Source organism: Ursus arctos, unplaced genomic scaffold (assembly GCF_023065955.2).
Source record: "Ursus arctos isolate Adak ecotype North America unplaced genomic scaffold, UrsArc2.0 scaffold_16, whole genome shotgun sequence".
Classification (NCBI taxonomy): Eukaryota; Metazoa; Chordata; class Mammalia; order Carnivora; family Ursidae; genus Ursus; species Ursus arctos.
Window position 1 is genome coordinate 6,988,711 of NW_026622830.1, and position 20,129 is coordinate 7,008,839.

At 40.1% G+C, this 20,129-nt stretch overlaps 1 long non-coding RNA gene across 1 annotated transcript in view; it reads left to right on the forward strand.

Moving 5' to 3' along the window:
- LOC130543759 (uncharacterized) overlaps positions 1–19,330 on the forward strand; it is a 30,273-nt gene extending 10,943 nt beyond the window's left edge. Inside the window, exons 2-3 of the long non-coding RNA XR_008959334.1 lie at positions 18,693–18,776; positions 19,233–19,330. This is a non-coding gene — a long non-coding RNA (uncharacterized LOC130543759). The remainder of the gene's footprint in view (positions 1–18,692; positions 18,777–19,232) is intronic.
- Positions 19,331–20,129: the final 799 nt, after the last annotated feature.

Below are 20,129 nucleotides of genomic sequence, written 5' to 3' on the forward strand. Positions count from 1 at the left end.
ATTTCTCCTTTGCCCCTCATGTCTACCTTTCCCTGTTAAGAGTGAGGCTGTTAGTTTCTTTTCAGTTAAACAGACTTTGAGAGTTGGTTTGGACTTTAACCACTAGGCATGCCATCGAAGCTATGGAAGAACACAGTCTGGGGTTCTAGTAAGCCAGCTCTTCAAATGAAACTTAACCTGATCCCCGGTGGTACTTATAAGAATAGGTCAAGCTTAATTCCTTAGAACAACATGTTCATTCACATGTCTGTTCCTATATGTATAAATATATTTTTAATTCTAGTTTTCTCTCTATATTAATGGTGGTCCTGAAAAAAGTATTTCTCATTTTAAACAGTTAGGTGCTTTTCTGGAGGAATAAGTCAGAGAGAAGATCTCTGCTACAGTTTATCTTCTGCCGAATTTCCTCTAGGATATTCATTATATGAGCACCTGCTCCATGACAGATCGTCTGCGAAGCCCTGGGTGTGCCAGGATGAGTGGATCGATCTGATCCCCACCAACGTGGAACTCCATTCTAGGGCTGGCACCAAACAAGCACATAAACATATACAACAATGAGATCAAGGAATGAAGTTAGCACCACCTTGCTGGGGCGATCGGTAGAGTTGCCTCGGGGAAATGACATTTGAACTAAGGCTTGAAAGATGAACAAGAGTTCCTTACAGGAAGAGACAGGGAAGGTGACTGCAGACAAGGGGAACAGCATGTGGGGAGTATTAAGGCAAAAGGAAAGAACTGGCCTGACCTTGGGGCAGAGAGGAGGCCAGTATGACTACAGCAAGCACTGGAAAACTTTGTAAAAGGCCAGATAATAAATGATCTAATCTTTATGGGCTCTGAGGTAGCACTGACGGTCTCAACTACTCAGCTCTGTAGCTGTAGAGCAAAAGCAGCCACAGACGATAAGCAAATGAATGGAATGGCTGTGTGCCAATAAAACTTTATTTATAAGAACAGGAGGTAGGCAGAGTTTGGCCTTAGTTTGCCAATCCTGGGAGTGTGGCTCAACATGAGGACACTGAGGAAGGAGATACCCATTGCATGGAATCAACATCTTGGATTTGGAGCCTCCCTGATAGAATGGGCAGGGTAAGTCCAGGGTAAGGTCAACCTGGAATGAAATGTCCCTTGCCACTTACCAGCTTTATGACCTTGGGAAGGAAGCTCAACTTCCCTTGATTTTCATATTATCATGGAGATAATCACACCTGCCTGGTAGGGCAGTTATTAGGATTAAATGAAACAACACATGTGTCTGTTACATAACAGACACATGCAACAAATTCAATAAATCTTAGTTCCCTCCATCCCACTCGAGGCATCTGCTATGTCTTGGAATGCAAGACGAGGATATTATGATTTTAGAAAAGCTTCAGGCATTGACACTTCCTATGGGGCTTTAGAGGGTCCTCATGACCCAACCTTTGGAGAATGGCTCCAGAATTCTTGGCGTTTCTTTATAGATGGGAGGATGGTCCTGGCTGCACATCTGACCTTTCATTTACTTTGGAGAAATGATATGAAGCTTCTTTTTTAAGAGGGGGAGGACGGGCAGAGGGGGAGGGAGAGAAAGGATCTTAAGCAGGCTCTATGCTCAGTGCAGAGCTTGACTCAGGACTCGAATCTCACAACCCTGAGATCAGGACCTCAGCCAAAGTCAAGAGTCATATGCTTACTGGACTGAGCCACCCAGGAGCCCCTGAAGACTTTTTTTTTTAATTGCACAACACAGGTATAATTTAATTTCTCTTCCTATGTTAATTTAGTGATTTGGAAAAAACACACACACACACAAATTTTGTTTTTAAGTGAGAGCAAAGGACATTTTACATTCTTTGTCAGGATGGGGCAAAGATTATTGCTTCTAATAAGCAAGAATGAAGAAAAACATCCTGCCCATGGATACTATGGGGTATCCTGTGGAATAGCTGGATAGAATATGAGGGAATTTTAAAATATAAAAGAAAATTGTATTATATATATATACACACACACATATATACATACATATATATATACACACAATATATAATTAATTATATAACATATAATCATGTAATGTTATATAAGTTAAGTTATATAAGTAATTTATTGTCTAAATTACAATATGCAATATATACAGATGGTCCTCAACCTACCCTGGTTCAATTATGAAGGTACAAAAGTCATATACATTTAGTAGAAACCATACTTTTAATTTTGAATTTGGATCTTTTTCTGGGCCAGCTATATGCAGTCCAACGCTCTCTCACAATACTGGGGTGTGGCAGCTCCCTGGCAGCCATACGATCATGAGGGTCGATAACCAAGGTACTGACAACCATCTAGTACACATACAGCCATTCTATCTCTCATTTTCAGGACAGTATGCAATATATTACATGAGATAGTCAACACTTTATTATCGAATAAGCTTTGTATCAGGAGATTTTGCCCCACTGTAGGCTAATGGAAGGGCCCTGAGCATGTGTAAGGCAAGCTAGGTGAAGCCAATGATATTTGGTGGGTTAAGTGTATTTTTGACTTACGCTATTTTCAGCTTATGATGGGTTTATTGGGAGGTATCCCCATTATAAGTCAAGGAAAATCTCTACTTATATAATATATAATTAATAATACATATATTAATATATATTTTTTTAATTTTACACTTGGACAACTCAAAGTTGTGTGTGTGTGTGTGTGCATACAGTCTCACAAATGCACGTATTTGTAATGTACCCAAGAGTCACTACATCACTCACATGAGAAATGTAAAAGGAATTTTACCATGCTGGCTTAGTGACTTCCTGTCACGGTCCCTAGATTTTCTGCGAGAGCTAGTGCTAGGATGGAACCTGGGACTGTGAACACAGGGAGAAGAGAAATATTTAGAAAAGGATCTGAGTGATTCTGAAATGAAGCCCAACCAAACACCAAGACTTTTTTAAACTGAATAATCAGAAAGGATCTCCATATGTGCCCGCAAGTTTACTCAACCCATTCAGCTGCTGATGTCTGCTCTACTTTGCGCTTCAAAGCCGGTGACTGTAAATTACTGTACATAGTACCACTTTGGGTTCCTTTTAGAAATGAAGATTTCAAGGCCCTGTGCTCCAAGATTCCAATTTAGTACCTCTGAGGAAAGACCCTGGAATCTGAATTTGTGTGAAGTACTTTGGGTGATTTCCATAAAGGTGAGCTATGTGCTGTGCTTTGAGAGACCCCGTAATGGGGTGACTCTTGAAAAATGGCCAGCTTTCTTCCAGCCAACTTATTTATAGTATTTCTCTCTCTCTCTCTCTTTGGCTGGTGATGGGAACATTTCAATATGCACCCATGAATGCCCACCTGTGAATTTTCCAGACTTAGGCCCTAGGCATTTTTTCTCACCAACTCAAAGGATCTTTTTTAGAGTTAATTGGCCAACAAGGAGGGAGAGTCCAAATGGCTGCTTGGTATAATTGCCACCCACTGTTCCTTCTCTCTACCTCAGAACAGGTGTAGAAGTCATGAATCATCCCTGCTGATTACTTTTGGCATTTTGCAACTGATTGTTTTAGAGGCCAAACTGTTTTGTGAGAAATCTAACTTGTCCTGCTGTCAGAAAGCTTTTGGGAGGATATTCTACATTTGAAAATATTTTTTTTTCAAGTCAATAATCTAGAAGACTCCACACACATTGTGTGTGTGTATGTGTGTGTGTGTGTGTGTGTGTGTGTGTGGCTATTTTGAGCATGCCCATCCTAAAATGAAATGGTTTTTGATGGGGATTAAACAAATATCCACACATATAATTCCAGAAAACCTGGACTCAAATGCAATAGTTATGTGAGTGCTGAAAATGTTTTCTATCGTTTTGCCTATTATCATGAACTAATTTAAGAGGTTCTATTTTTGCTGGGGAACTAGAAAAGATTGTTTCGATTTCTCTATAGAAAATGCTCATGTCAGGGACTTTGTGCATATGTGGCTGAGGACAGAAAAGGAAAAAATGCATTGCATACAAAATTCCAGAGTGAAAATGAAACTACTAAATGATACTAAAAGTATCATTTATTGCAATTGTTTTTGTTACAGTGACCTAAGAACTATGAGCAATGTCTTCACAAATCAATTCATTTAATCCTTGGTAGGTCTTATTATAATCTCTTGCGGACATGGAAACTGAGGCTTAGGATGTTAAGTGACATTCTCCAGCCCACATGGGTGGAGTCCAGCTCCCAAAGTCGCTTTGTTCATGGTCATACTAAACTGACTCCACATTTGCTTTCACCTGGCATGTCAAGTCATACAAACATACATAATTCAGCCTCACTGAGCTACTGTTTCCATTTCCAAGAAAATGAATGCAATAAACACCTTTCATGGGTTATATTTTAAGAGTGGATAGCACGCTAGAATGTAAGTGTTTCGCAAAGTTCTATGGACATATAGAATATTAATAGAGAAGGATACCAAAATAATGGTGATGTTGTCACCTTAATATGGGAGTATCCAGTATCAGTTTCTGCTTTGAGTCTGTTTATCCACTTGACATTCAACCATAGCCACACAAAACCTGGCTTAATTGGAGGTGCCTGGTGGTACAGGCAATGGGGATTTTCAAAGGTCAATGACATGATCCCAAGCTGGTCATCGATATGACTTACTTAGACAGCTGGAGTCAACTTCCCTTGCCTCTTCTTTTCCCCAGAGCATTTGTTTAACATTTGTATGCAAGTATTTATGACCGAAATTACAGTTGCTGGAAAGAGCTGGGACAAGGGTCACATTCACATGGTATCAGGAAACTTAATTCTGACTGTAACGTAAATTTTTCTTAAGAACAAAGCAGATGAAGCTGATCTTTAGAGTCAAAGAGAGATTAAATTAAAAGGAAGCTATGTGTCTAATTTCCCAGAGGTGCTGAATTTGTGTGCTCCACAGCTAGGCTTCTGCATTTTCTGATGCTGTTGTTTATAGCTTTGTTTCCATTCTGAGCCTTGTTCTGTATATAGCGGAGAGCTCAGCCATTCAGAACACAAGATTGATTCCTCTTTTTTTTTTTTTTTTTGCCAAATGCAAAGGTTGTTTGCAAGAAAGTAATTATTTCCTAAAAGCATTCTGGTGACCAATTAGAACTGTGGTCTGACAGCCAGATGTGTGGGTGAAGCCCACACCAGCCTGTAAAGGCTTCACCTTTTGTTAGTGATCTGAATTCAGAGTAAAAGAGAATGCTTGACTATATCCTTTGCTGGTCTCAAGAGAATGCTAGGTAAGGAGAGGCCTGAGTGGACAGGAGGAAGCAAAGGAAAGCATCCATTGATCACTTATTAGATATCAGAAACTGTGCCAATCAGCTACGGATTGTGATAATAATAATTATACAGCATTAGCAGTAACCACAACGAACATGTATTTAGCACTCACGTATGCAGTTTCCATCCATTATCTCTACTCCTCCTAACAACCCCATGAGGTGAGTATCCCTTTTTTATACCCACTCTACAAATGGAGAAAAGGGATGGTGGCCCAGATAAGTCGATTAACTTGTCAAAGTTTAGGAAAGTGACAGAGCCATGATTTGAACCCAAATCAGTTGGCTTCCTATTCCAGAAGGCTGCTAGAGAGGATACAGTACAGCAACATCACTGACAGTCATTTAACCAGAAATAGTAACAGATTAATTAACTGATTGGTCAATTACACATTTTCATATTTCAATTTAATCACCGCTTCATACTGCCTGAATTTAAAAAAACCCACATGGACGTAAAAATCCATTTCTCTAACACTGATGGTGATGTAGGCACCAAATGATTGCAAGAAAGGCCTTGAGGACAGCAGAGAACTGGACAGGTGGAAGGAGTCTCCTCTACGATCTAGACCAATTAGGATCGTTAGATATTCAATGTTTCTCAATCCAACCATCTTCTTTCCTTGAAGTGCTAGACTATTACTGGTCACTTAGGTGCTGTAACTTGGCCCTACACTTTCTACAGAAATAGAAAAAATAATGATGGAGCTTAATCCTATTCTGACATAAACCAACCTTTCCTGTTTCCATTATTCAATTACAGGGAACGTCACATTTATTTGCGAATGCATTTAGAAAGCTTAAAAACCAAGCCTCAAAACTGTGCTCTACTGAAGTGAATGTCAGCCTCTGTGAAGAGGAAGGAAGAGTAAGAAAAGTATTCTTAGTCATCGATGAGTAATTGATTATGTTCCAACTCATTTTGAGACGTGGCACCTGGGTGGTTTCGAAACAATATAAAAATAACGCACAATTTGGGTTGAAATTAAGGTGTGGCAAGCCAAGTAAAATATTTTTTGCATGCAAGAAGAGAAAAAATTCCACTGCCACTTGTTAAATTGTTCTCCTTTAAAGGGAGAATGGAGTGCATGTCTTTGATGGACAACTGTTCAGCTTACTTACTAGTGAAACCCTGGAGCTGATGCTTGTCAGAGTTTATCTAGAAATTTTAGCATCCACTCAAAAATACACATCAATTAAGGAACACAAGTCCTAATAAAATGGCTACTCAGATATGTATATGGAGCTGTTAACTGGTATATTTCAAAGTAGAGGTATGTATTCAGCCCATGTCCATTTATTTCACAAAGCAGATTTGCCATCAAAAGTGCTTTTGGGGATGTACCAATTGCACAGATGCAGATACACAACCCCTCACGTCACCTGACCTCATTAGAGTTCTGTCTAGAGCTTACCCCCCCACCCCCCACTTGCCCACTGCTATGCCCTGAATGTTGGCAGCCTCTGGGAATCCTATGTTGAAACCCTAATCCCCAGTGTGATGGTGTTGGGAGATGTTCTTAAAAGAAGAAAATTCTATATAATTAGTGTTCTTAGTGTGCTTGCTTTCACTCTCTGCCAGGTGAGGATACGATGCAAAGACTGCCATCGACAAGCCAGGAAGATAGGCTCTCAGCAGACACCCAATCTGCTGGTCCCTTGATCTTAGATGTCCCAGCCTCTGTGTATTAGTCAGGATTCTCCAGAGAAACAGAAACAATAGGATATACATGTGTACATACGAGAGGATGTTTATTATAGGAATTGGCTCACTCAGTTATGTCAGCTGAGGAGTCTGAAAATCTGTCCTCTGCAACTGGACGTCCAGGTAAAATTCAGCCCAAGTCCAAAGGCCTGAGAAACAGAGACAAATGGTATAAATCCTAGTCTGGGTCTGAAAGCCCAAGAACCAGGAGAGCCGATGTCTGAGGGCAGGAGAATGATGGATGTCTCAGTTCAAGCTGAGAGGGTGAATTCACCCTTCCTCTACCCCTTTGTTCTGTGTAGGCTTCTAATGGGTGGTGTGATGCCCACCTGCAGTGGGGAGGGTGGTCCTCTCTACTCAGTCTAATTCAAATGCTAATCTCTTCTAGAACACCTTCACAGACATACTCAGAGCAATGTTTTATTAGCCATCTGGGCATCCTGCAGCCCAGTCAAGTATATATACTAGTAACTTATCTCTCAGCCTTCCCAGAAGGGACCTAGGCCTTTCACCAGGGTGACTTTGCAGGGGGGAAAAGGAGATAATCCGACATTCTGGGGACTACTGGATGCTGACTCTGGACTGACACAGGTTCCAGAAGACCCCGAGTGTCACTGTGGCCTTGCAGTCACAGTTGGAGCACAGACAGGAGAGGTGACCAATGGAGGTTTAGCCAAGTTCATCCCACAGTGGGTCCAGTGGGCTCTTTTACCCATTCTGTGGTTAATTCCCCAGTTTTAGAATACATAACTGGAATAGACAGACTTAGCAGCTGCCAGATTCCCATGTTGGTTTGCTGCCTATGAAGTGAGGGCCATTAAGGTGAGAAGGGCCATGTGGAAGTCACTGGAACTGCCTCTACCCAGGAAGACCATAAATCGAAAGTAATACTTCCCTGGTGGTATTACAGAGATTAGTGCCACAGTGAAGGTCTTGAAAGATGCCGGATTGGTGATTCCTACTACATCCCCATTCAAGTCTCCTACTTGGCTTATGCAGAAGACAACTAATTTTTGGAGAATGACAGGGGATTGTCATAAGCTTAACCAGGTGGTGAATTGCAGCTGCTGCGCCAGATGTGATTTCATTGCTTGAGCCAATTAACACACCCCCTAGTACCTGGTAAGCAGCTATTGATCCGGCAAACACATCTTTCTCCAGACCTGGCCACAAGGACCACCAGAAGCAGTTTGCTTTCAGCTCGCAAGGCCAGCAATGTACCTTCACTGTCCTACCTCGGAGGTATATTAATTGTCCATAATTTAGTTTGCAGGAATCTTGATCACCTGTCCCTTCCACACGACATCACATTTGTCTATTACATTGATGACATCATACTGATTGGACCCAGTGAGCAAGAAGTAGCAACCACTCTAGAGTTTTTGGTAAGAGAGCTGTGTGTCAGAGGATGGGGAATCAATCTGACTAATATTCAGGGGCCTTCTACCTCTGTGAAATGTCTAGGGGCCAATAGTGTGGGGCATGTTGAGATATCCCTTCGAAGGGGCGCCTGGGTGATCCAGTTGGTTAAGCGTCCAACTTTTGATCGCATCTGAGATCTTGATCTCAGGGTCATGAGTTCAAGCCCCAAGTTGGGCTCCATGCCCAGCATGGCGCCTACTCCAAAAAAAAAAAAAAAAAGGTATCCCATACGAGGTGAAGGACAGTTGCATCTGGTTGTTCCTATGACCAAGTAAAAAGCACAATGCCTCAAGGGTATATTTGGATTTTGGAGGCAACAGATTCCTCATCCGGGGGTGCTACTCTGGCAGCAGGTTGTAAAATAGAATGTATACTCTGATCATGTTTTTTTCTAATTCTAGAAAGTTAGAAAACTGTAAAAAAGTATAAGAAAAAAAATCAGTTAGAATTCCATATCCAGAGACTTCCAACATATAATATTTTGCTTTTAGTAACATTTAACATTATAATTTATTTATTTATTTAGTTTTTTTTTTCTTTTAAATTAAGTAGGCTCCATGCCCAGCGTGGAGTACAACATGGGGCTTGAACTCATGACTCCGACATCGAGACCTGAGATGAGATCAAGAGTCTGATGCTTAACTGACTAAGCCACCTCGGCGCCCCTGTATTTAGTGTTTATAATAAAACTGAGTTCATAGTGAAGAGCATGATTATAGTATGTCCATTGTATCATGAAAATTTTCCAATTTAATGAAATATTTATTCAAGTATGCTCCTAAATGGCTACATGCATTTCCAACATAGCAATCTACAAAATTAAGTGATTTAAAGAAAAATGTATAAATGGGTTTCCAGGGTAATATATGTTCTCTTTTATAAAAATAAACATAGCTCTCTGAAAGATAATAAATACCCCAATTCTTCAGTCAGAGATAATCATCATTCACTTTTCTATAAACACCTTCAATTTTTTTCTGAAGTACACACACATTTGCATTTTTAAGAAAAATGTGATCAAAGTAAACATTCTATGCTGCAAACTGTTTCTTTTTCAAAGATTATAGCTTGTCTCTCTTTTAGTACAAATAATCATACTTCTGTAACACTACTTTTTACAACTGCACAATGTTCCTTTGTATGGATATACTGTAATTTACTTTAAAATTTTTTCAATAATTGAAGATTTAGGCAATGAAGCCCCGCGACTTAAAAACAGAGGTTTTGGAATCAGAGAAACCAGTCTTCAAATCCCAGATCCATTACTTGCATTTTGGTACCTTGTACAGACTCCTATTTCTGCTGTAAAAGAAACATAGCTTCCTCCGCTATAGAAAAATCAAACTCTAGGCTAATGATTTCTACCTCATAGACTTGTCCTGCAACTGTATAAAAAGCACTTCACATAGAGAATGGCATGCTAAATGCAGTTTATATGAGTTGTGACTCTTAGTTTATTATTCTTATGATCTTATTTTGGGTTTCAAATGTGTGTGTACGAGGGAGCACGAAAGAACACAGCACATTCTATATACATGAACTCAGTCTTCATCAAAGTCCTCCTATTATTAACCTCATTTACAGATGAGAAACCTGAATCGCAGTGAAGTTAAGTAACTTCCCCCCTAATACGCTGCAGAGTTATGATCTAAGCCTACCCAATCCGTCGTTGGAGCCCATGTTCTGAATGACTAAGTTCTGTGTCTTTGTAAACAAAATTTCAGTAACAACTGTTTCCCAAACCTGATCCTGGCCCAACCTCGTAGGTTGAAAGTTCCACTCTGGCCCCTAAATTTTTGCCAGTATTGTTGCAAAATCATATTATACCAAAAAAAAAAAAAAAAGTGATTGGATTTCTAAGCATATATATTTTTGCTATGTAGGTTCATATAGTTAACTTTATTATTATGGGTTTGCTTGTCTATCCTATTAAATACAAAACAACAAAAAAGAGGAAATCGGGGATTGAAGTATCACCAGAGTGGCCCCACGCCATGAGTCATCTACGAGGCATCAAAAGTCTGTCTCTATCCGTGGTCACTTTTGCTCTGGCCAGGAGCTTGGCTCTGTTGCAAGGGTTATCTTTCTGCCTTAGGTCACATATTAGGTACCTGTTGACCAATCTGACTGTCAGCTAGAAGGAAGAATACCAAGGCAGAAATTGTCCTTACATATCAAAAAGGAAAATTTTAGGATAGAAAAAAATCATAGGATGATGTCTTTTCCCTAAAATGAGTTGCAGTTTGATACTGAGGTTAAGAAGAGTGACCAAGGATCCATCACTTCTTTGGTACTCAATTAGAAAATCCGTGGGTACCCATACCCAAAAGTGGCCTTATATGACCCCTTAGGGATTTCAGACCATTCAGGCAATGGTCATTCCTCTGCCAAGCATATGGGGCACTAAATCCAGCCAGTCTTGCACCTCAGGATTGAGTACCAGCTCCAAGGGGGCTGTTCCTCAAGGCTCCTTCTAGATTCTTGTAACTCCAACCACTTCTTCTGCTCCTCCACACCTTCTTGTGGGTGTCGTTACTATCTCTATGTGACATCACTGCCCTCCTTTAGATGTTCAATTTGCCAACACCCTTTATTTATTTATTTATTTATTTATTTATTTATTTATTTATTTAGAGAGATATGGGGAAGGGCAGAGGGAGAGGGAGAGAGAGTCTTAAGCAGGCTCCACACCCAGTATGGAGGCCGACAACACGGGGCTCAACTCACAACCCTGAGATCATGATCTGAGCTGAAATCAAGAGTTGGATGCTTAACCCACTAAGCCACCCAGGTGCCCCCAATTTTCCAACACCTTTAAACAAATTCCTTACATTAAATTCTCTCTGTTGAAATACCTTTATAGTTTATCTTTTCCTCACTATAATCTGGAAGATACATCATCCTCATGGAGGAGCCATTCTTTGCCCCCTCACAGAATAGTGATCTCAAAACAAAAACAAAAACAAAAGCAAAAACAAAAACAAAAACAAAAACGCAGCAATAAAGCCAATGCGGTTTGAAATTATACTTTTCTAAGGCAATATTGCCTGGAATTCCATCCTTAAATTTTATTTTGTCATATGAACATCCACATATTATTTACTTAATATTTAGTTGAATATGTTTATCTGATAAAGAAATTTTATATCACTCCTTCAAATAAATTTACCATAAATGGAAGGTACTTGTTATCATGCATTAAAATAAAAACGTGTCTTTAAAAACAAGCAATTAAAAAGTCATCTATGTGCCTCATTTTCCTGAGTATAAGTATTCTCTACTTTTCTCCAATGCTTTCTTGACTGACAGGGAGGGATAGGTGGAAACCTGCTCCATGTAGTTATTTAGAGACTCAGGTTCCTTCCATCATAACTGTCTTCAATATGAGGCCTCCATGGACCTTTGGAGAGGGGAGAGGAGAGGAGAAGAGAAGAGATGAGAGAGGAGGAGAAGAAGGGGGAAGGGGAGGGGAGCGGAGAGGAGGGGAGAGTAAAGGAGAGGAGATTGTGCATAGGAGGTGTGTATGGTACAGTCCTGACAGTGATGCCTGCCATTTTGCCTGCATTCTCTTGGCCATAACTCAGCCATGTTATAAAGCGTCACTATAAAAGGGTTGGGAAATACAATTTTGTTCTATGCTCAGATTTTGCTAAGTGCTCAAGAAGAGGACAAATGCAGGGATTGGTGAGCCTCAGAATTTTCTGACCAGCAGCTATATTCATCAAGAGGCCAAACTACTTCCTGTTCATTCACTTTGTCATATAGTATTTCCCTGAGGAAGAGACATGGTACTGGGTTCTGGGGATAAATAATGGTGAGCTGAACAGATCCTGACCCTGATCCGGAAGGATGACAGAAAAAATAGTCAATGATTCTGCTTTTAATCACAGCCCACTAATTATATGAATCAAACAATTGAGGGATCTGCTTATAGAAATCCTTACTATTTGGGGCCAATAACATTGTCTTTCCTAGAAACATAGAGAATATAGCTCTCTTTAAAGAGAACTTATTTAGTGGGTAGATGCGCGTAATGGAGAAAATAAAACCATTCTCATGTGAAATAAAACATGGAAGAAGAATGTCAATGATAGTTTGAGATATTATAAGTTAATAGGAGATTAATTGCCTATGTAGCCTTTCCCTGCTGGAAGCCTTCTGTCTCTGTTCTAACTGTCTGAGTGCTACTTATCCTTACAGCTTCAGCTCAAATGTTACTCCAACAAGAATTCCGTATTTTTCTCTCCAACCCTCCTGTCAGTCCATCCCACTAGGTCTTAGGTCGGATGTCCTCTAACTATCTTTGCCATGTGTGTCCCAGCACAGTGTTCAAATCACATCTTGAGCTGGAAAGATGTGGGAAGGGCCCTTCTGAGTGGAAACATCTGCTGGAAGAGAGTCTCCCTACAGACTTACCAAGGACATTAACAATGATGAGGGGCTTTTGAAGCACTTGTATGAAAGTTACGAAAAGTGCTTTAGGGTTGTAACAAGGTACAATAATGGGGCTCATCTGGCTTTAGTTTTACCTGGGTTGCCAACATAGTGGATATCAGGCCCCACAATGGGTGTGAGCTGCTTATGGAGGTTTTGAAAGGAAAGGATCCAGAACCTGCTGCATAGCTCTCGAACCTTAGAAATTAAGGTGACCAGGTGACTAGGGGAGCACCTGGGTGGTGCAGTTGGTTGAGCATCTGACTTTTGGTTTTGGCTCAGGTCATAATCTCAGGATCATGGCATTAAGCCCTGTGTTGGGTTCTGCACTCAGCGTGGAGTCTCTTTAAGTTTCTCTCTCCCTCTCCCTCTGCCCCCACCCCCCACTCTCTCTCTCTCTAAGATAAATAAATAAAACTTTAAAAAAAGAAAGAAAGAAATTAAGGTGACCAGAGAGACAATTCTGTGAAAAGAATGATGATGAGGTCCCCTTGCCCCCAGGCTGACAGGACCCATGAGAGAACTCTGGAATGGATTCCCTGCAGTTGGGAGACAGAGTAGTTGGGTCTGTCTTGTATTTCCATCACCAGCCTTTTACCTCTTTCCCTGAACAAACCTTGATTGTCTTGAAGACGGGAACTGACTTTTCCTCTTTTATAAGGAGCAAGGAGAGATTACTGCCAACGAGTACATTTTAAAAGGACAACAGGAAAAAAAATACAATTGAATTTTGATTATGACCACATTCACATCTGTTCAACGTACTGGTTGCACATATGTTAACACATTTAAACCTCACATGGACCAGATGAAGTTTTTGTTGTTATTTTCTCTAGCAGATGCAGAAACTGAGAATGGAGATGCTGGGGAATTTTCTCAAACCAACACAGCCGGTGTAAATGGAGCTGTGATTTGAACCAGGTCCTAGTAGGACACCAACGCTAGCCCTTAATTGCTACGCTGTACTGTTTCCATAGAGTAGCACCCAGAGAGCATATGGCAGCTATAAAGACGGTCAGCTGGAACGTGGAAAGCCTTGAATGCCAGCTAGAGTGAAAACATTTTCTCTGTAGTCAGTGATTCATCATATGGCTAAGGAGCTTTCTCGACAGGCTGAGATACTTTCAGAACAGAAGTGGTGATGTATAGCCACCATTCATTTATTTATTCAATGAACATTTTTTGAGTACCTACAATGGGCAGAATACTGGGTAGAGCAATGAGGAGAATGGACAAGGTCCCTGAGGGCAGGCAGTTTGCATTCGCTAGATATTATAGTTCGACTCGGTGCCATTTGCAGAATTTAATATGCTGTGTACTGAGTATATTAGCTTTATTTTAGAAGGTGTGAGCAAAACTGAGAACCCCAAGAAGAGGGCCGATGCCAGTGGCTGACAGATTCTCACAAATGAACTGACATGCTAGAGCAAAGAGAGCCATTTTGTCTGTGCTTTAAATATTCCCTTCCTGTCAAATTCCAACTGCTGTGCCTCCAATATCATGCACAACAGAAGAAAATAGAAAGAAATGAACATAGAAATATTAGTTTTGCAGCTTGGGCTCCATAAGGCATCAGAAAACATTCTCATTTCCCCACCAGCAATGCTGTTCACACAGCTGGGTCTGCAGGAAGGATTCATCAGCAATTTGTCAGGACATTACTTGGTGTTTAATAACACCACCAAAGAATTTGCTTCTGGAAAAAAAAGGGGGGGTATTTTAACTCCAAAATGTGTTTTATGAATAATTTCCAAACACCACCAAAACATGAAGGCATCCTGGGAAGTTACAGTCCCTGCTTTATTTTATTTTTAATAGACTCCTTGAATTATAAAATCATGCCAAATTTGTGGGTTTTCATGCTAGAAACTTCCAGAATGTCTCTCACTGGAGCATTGTTAGCAAACAGAACAAATTTATGAGAATGCAGGACGAGTCACTGGAAGGTCACACCTATTAATTTAAATTCTTCTGCAAAACCAGCACATTCTCCACATATGTCCCAAGACTGGGGGCAATTGAGAGAATTTATTTGTATTGTTCTAGGGATGCACATTCTGTATGGAAAATGAGTCGCACATGGACCTTTCCATTCATCTTAGCTGACTAGTTTGCCATTTAGAAGAGTCCTTTGCTGTCGCTGGTGCCTGGATGCGGCTATTCCTGGTGCTCAGAGCTACTGGAGGGAAGCTTGGACCTGAGTGAGCACAAAGCACTGCTTCCCAGGAAAGGTTCTTAGAGAAAGAAGAAGGAGTGCCTTTACTACTCTGTACATGGTTGAATATTTTCTATATTCTGTCAGAGTCAAAACTATTTCAATTTGAGAGCAACTTCAGTTTTCATGATGATAGGGCCAGAAAAAGGATCCCTATATGGCAGAGGGGAGAATACCCACAAAATGAGGAAGAAATGGAACCACCTAACTCTCAATGGCCTAGAATCATGGAGGATAGACTCTCCTTACAGTTTCTTCAGAAAGTGGACACATAGAGAAGGGGCAGGAAATGGTAGCTGAGATGGTTGACTGGAGGAATGGCCCCTGTTCTTCTCTCCTCCATGCACCTACCCCTTTGCCACTGTTCAATCACCATATTTTGACTTTAAGCTCTACTTGCTTTGGCCAATATCCCTTGGGGAACATCAGTATGGCACTTCTGCTTTTCCTCTTGTGCATCTGCTCCTGCCACAAGAGGCACATGTCTTGCTGGACCACTGGTCCAAGAAGGATGAGAGCCATGTGGAGAGGAGTCACCCAGACCTGAGAATACCCCGGTCCACTCCAGGGGTGGCAGCATATTGCAGAGCTGCCCAGCCCAGCCCAGCCTAGAATAACCATGCCCCAGCTGACTTAAGTCTTACCTATAAGAAGGAATAATTTTTGTTCTAAGACAGTGAATTTGGCTGTGAGTGTGTACGTGTGTGTTTGTGTCGCATTATTCTGATGATAACTAACTTATACAGCTTTAAGTCATAATTCCCTTCATTCATGTTTCCACTTGGGGTCAAGGGAGAAATATACCTACACTCTGTGGAGCCTAAGGGAGGAATTAGGGATAATTTTCTTTTGTCAAGGCAATAAAATAACATACAAAACTCTGAAAAGCAGTAACAATGACATATTATTTGAAAATCATGATTCTCTTCCCTCACGCTAGAGTGATTTGAGTTGTTTTCTTTGCTTTAGAAATGAGTTGGGATGAATCCCAACTGCCTCGAATCCCTCTCTGGGGTTCATTGGCTATCTGTGGGAGTGAAGGCCAGGCCAAAATGAGTGGCTGTAATTAACCAAAAGCTCCTGGCCAGATAGAGCTTCTGTTTCTGTTTTTCTTGTAAAATTCCTGACATTGGATCATGAGATCTCCAAGGGCAGGACCGCGCCATCTTTGCCTACTGTGTATACGCGAGAACCCATCTCCTCCGTGCTGTCTCCATGGGGTTCTGTTTCTTTTTAAAGATTTTATTTATTAATTAGCTAATTAAAAGCACAAGCAAGGGGAGGGGCAGAGGGGGAGGGAGACAGAATATAAAGCAGAAGAGCTCAACGCTGGGCTCGATCCCATGACCCCGGGTTCATGACCTGAGCCGAAATCAAGAGTGGAACCCCTAACTGACTGAGCCACCCAGCTGCCCCATGTTCTGCGTCTTTTTAAAGATATTCCTTTCCCTACATTGAGATCCCACCTCACCCCCTTAGCATGGCTACTGTAACAACACAAAACAAACTGCCAGAAAAATCATTAATGTTGGTGAGGCTGTGGGAAAACTGGAACCTGTGTGGGCTGTTGGCGGGAATGTCAAATGGTGCAGCCGCTGTGAAGAACAGTCTGGATTTGAAAGTGAGGTCTTGAGGAGATATTGCACACCCGTGCTCATATCAGCATTATGCACAGTAGATAAAATGTGAACACAACCCTAACGTCCACTGATTCCCGAATGGATAAACAAACATGGTCCATCCCTACAGTGGAATGTTATCCAGCTTTAAAAAGGAAGGACCATCTGACACTTGCTACGACATGGGTGAACCTTGAGGACATTATGCTCAGTGAAACAAGCGAGCAACAAAAAAGACAAATACTGTAGATTCCACCTCTGTGAGTTGTGTTTATAAAAACAAAAAAAGGGAAATGGCAGTTACCGGGGCTGGAGGAGGAGGGGGAGATGAGTTTCCATTTAATGGGGGCAGAGTTTCAGTTTTTCAAGATGAAAAGAGCTCTGGGGATGGGTTGCACCATAATGTCCCTGTATTTACCACCACTGAATTGTACACCTAAAATGGTTATGATGGGGGCGCCTGGGTGGCACAGCGGTTAAGCGTCTGCCTTCAGCTCAGGGCGTGATCCCGGCGTTATGGGATCGAGCCCCACATCAGGCTCCTCCACTATGAGCCTGCTTGTTCCTCCCCCACTCCCCTGCTTGTGTTCCCTCTCTCGCTGGCTGTCTCTATCTCTGTCGAATAAATAAATAAAATCTTAAAAAAAAAAAAAAGAACACAGTTTAAAAAAAAAATAAAATAAAATGGTTATGATGGTACCGTTAAGTGTATTTTGCCACAACTAAAAAAAAAAATGTTTCTTTCCAATGTATATGATCTCATCCTCACAACGATGGGTGAATGAAAGCCTGGTTGGAAGGTATCGCCAGGCCACCTTTTCCTGATCATTTTTAAAACTATTGACAAAAGTGCAAGGGATCTACACTCCAAATTAATTGTAGATGCGTTGACATATGCCTGCATGGGCAACGGTTGCATTCTGATGACTGGAAGGTTCCTCGACTGTTTCATTTTTGGCAGCTGAATAAAGAATGACATAGCGTGAATGAATATTTTATAAAGGAGACGTGGCAGCTGCGGAACATGGATAGCTGCTTGACTTTCACTGTAGCGAACAGTGTAATGTCAGGCTCTGTCACCTTGTGTTAGCTGACAAGCTCAGTGCTGATGAGGTGAATGGGTCTGATTGTCTCACAGAGAAATAAGTTTTTATTACAGTCTGAAGGCATTTGATCCAGTAAGGTTCCAGTAAGGTGAGTTAGGAATTAAAAGATTTGATTAAAAAGCAATTAAGAAATGGCTGTCCTAACTCACCCTTTAAAAGGGAAGTGAATCAGATTTCACTGCATTAGCTCCAATTATAGGTTATGGATTCTGACTGGAGGAAACCACTCTCGTTCAATAAAAGGGAAATAATTGTTCGGAGCTGATGTCAATCCTATTGTTTGGAGGATTAGTGTTTTAAAAAAGTGGTTTAAAAATTTTCCTGATTCAGCGCCGATGGGAAAATGTAATGAGTCCCAGAAGTTTCTTCAGATGCATACATCATGGATGAATATTTTGCATTATCAAATGAGTTAGCATTATAGGCAATGATGTTACATCAGCATGCAAGTAACCAGGGTCTGACTCTAGTCTCCCCTAACTATCTTCACCTGTTGAATAGACGTGGGTAAGTAGCTGACAGGCTCTTAGATCCTGAGTCCACAGGATTTAAGTTCCAAAGTTGAGTCCACCAGACCAGCAGCACTCATTAAAAATGCAGACTCTCAGCTCACGTCAGACCTACTGGATCAGAATTTGTATTTTAACAAGCTCTTTGGGTGAACGCATATTAAATTTTGTGAACTGTTATTCTAGACCCATGGTCACCAAACTTCAGTCTTACGCCTGTCACTTTTATGACTTCTCGTATAACCAGGTACTATTATTAGATTGATGTTCTTTTAATCAAGTGATTTTTTAAACCTAAATACATTTATTAAAAACTAAATAGAAGTATCATTTGCTATATGTAGAAGGTAATGGCACAAAAATTTACAATGAAATAAAACAACAGCATTGCATTTCTACAGGTCATCTGACGCAGTTGTGAAGATTAAATGTGTTAATAAATGTCAAGCACTGTGAATAATGCCTGGCATATAATAACGCGCTAGGTAAGTTTTCACTCTATTATTGCTATTCAAAATTAAATAATTATTAATAATAAGCCTTCTCTTTTTAATCAAAAGGGAGATTATTTGGCATTAGAAAAGAGTTAAAATTAGCATTACAGAAATTGAAAGGGAAATTAAAAGGGACCAAATTTCTCATTATTTGATTTAATTTAATAATACTGTGTCTATGTACCATCTAAAACCATGTCAGGGTCACCAGTGCTATATTTATCTTGCATTCTGAGAAACACTTGTTTAAATCTTAATAGACATGGCCGTAAAATGGGATAATACTCAGGGGACTCTCTATTTCAGTTGTGTCAAGATGACATTATGTTGCTTGAATATTCCACAATTAATAAAATCAATTTCCTATAGTCAAATATTTAGTGAAACATTGAGTTTAACTGTTGTAAGTAATGTTATGATGAGCCATTTTCCCTTTTCCATTGGCAGAGATGAGCACAATACTGGGTGTTGATGTGATTATGGGGAACGAGACCCCTTCAGACTCTTGATGGTAGGAATTTAATATTATATTTAATATTACAGAGAATGACCTATTAATGTGTTTTTAAAATAAAACTGTATAATTTGATCCAGAAATTTCATTTCTAGGAATTTATCTTCAAAGACAGCATTGCCCATCTTAGCAAAATTTTAACATATAAGTGTTCATCGTAGATTACTTACGGTAGTAAATGTTTTTAAAAATTTCAAATGTCACAAAAAACTCTAGTAGCAGCAGACCATTTCTTTTATTAAATATGTTCTCTTCTCACAATTAACATATTAAAAGAAATCAATCAAATATATGATTGAGATAGCTCTAAAAATATCTAAGACGGTCTGATGAAAACTGGTTAAAACAATTTCTTGGTAGAAAGAAAGAAACAGCAGTTGTAAGTGGCAAATTACCTTATAAAACATGTTTTATATTCTTGATATAATTAGAGAAGAGTATCTGGGCTTCAACATATAATAATGAAATACCAGAATTAAAAAAAATTCAAATGTCTAGCAATAGAGGAATTAATAAATAGTAGCATATGGAGACCAGGCAGCCACTCATAATCAGATTAATCAAAATAATACTAGACTCATGGAGAAAATATCATGGAACATTGTTAAATTAAAATGTTGCTTATTAAACAATATATAGAGCATATGCTATAATAGGTTAAGGTACTAGAACGATAGCATGAGAACACACCAAAATGCCGACAATGATATCTCAGAGTAACTCGATCATGAGTTATTTCATTTAAATTTTTGTGCATTTTTTTCAGGTACTGATAATGCACTAAGCTTGAATTTTAAATCAGGAAAGCAATATTATCTATCTATCTACTA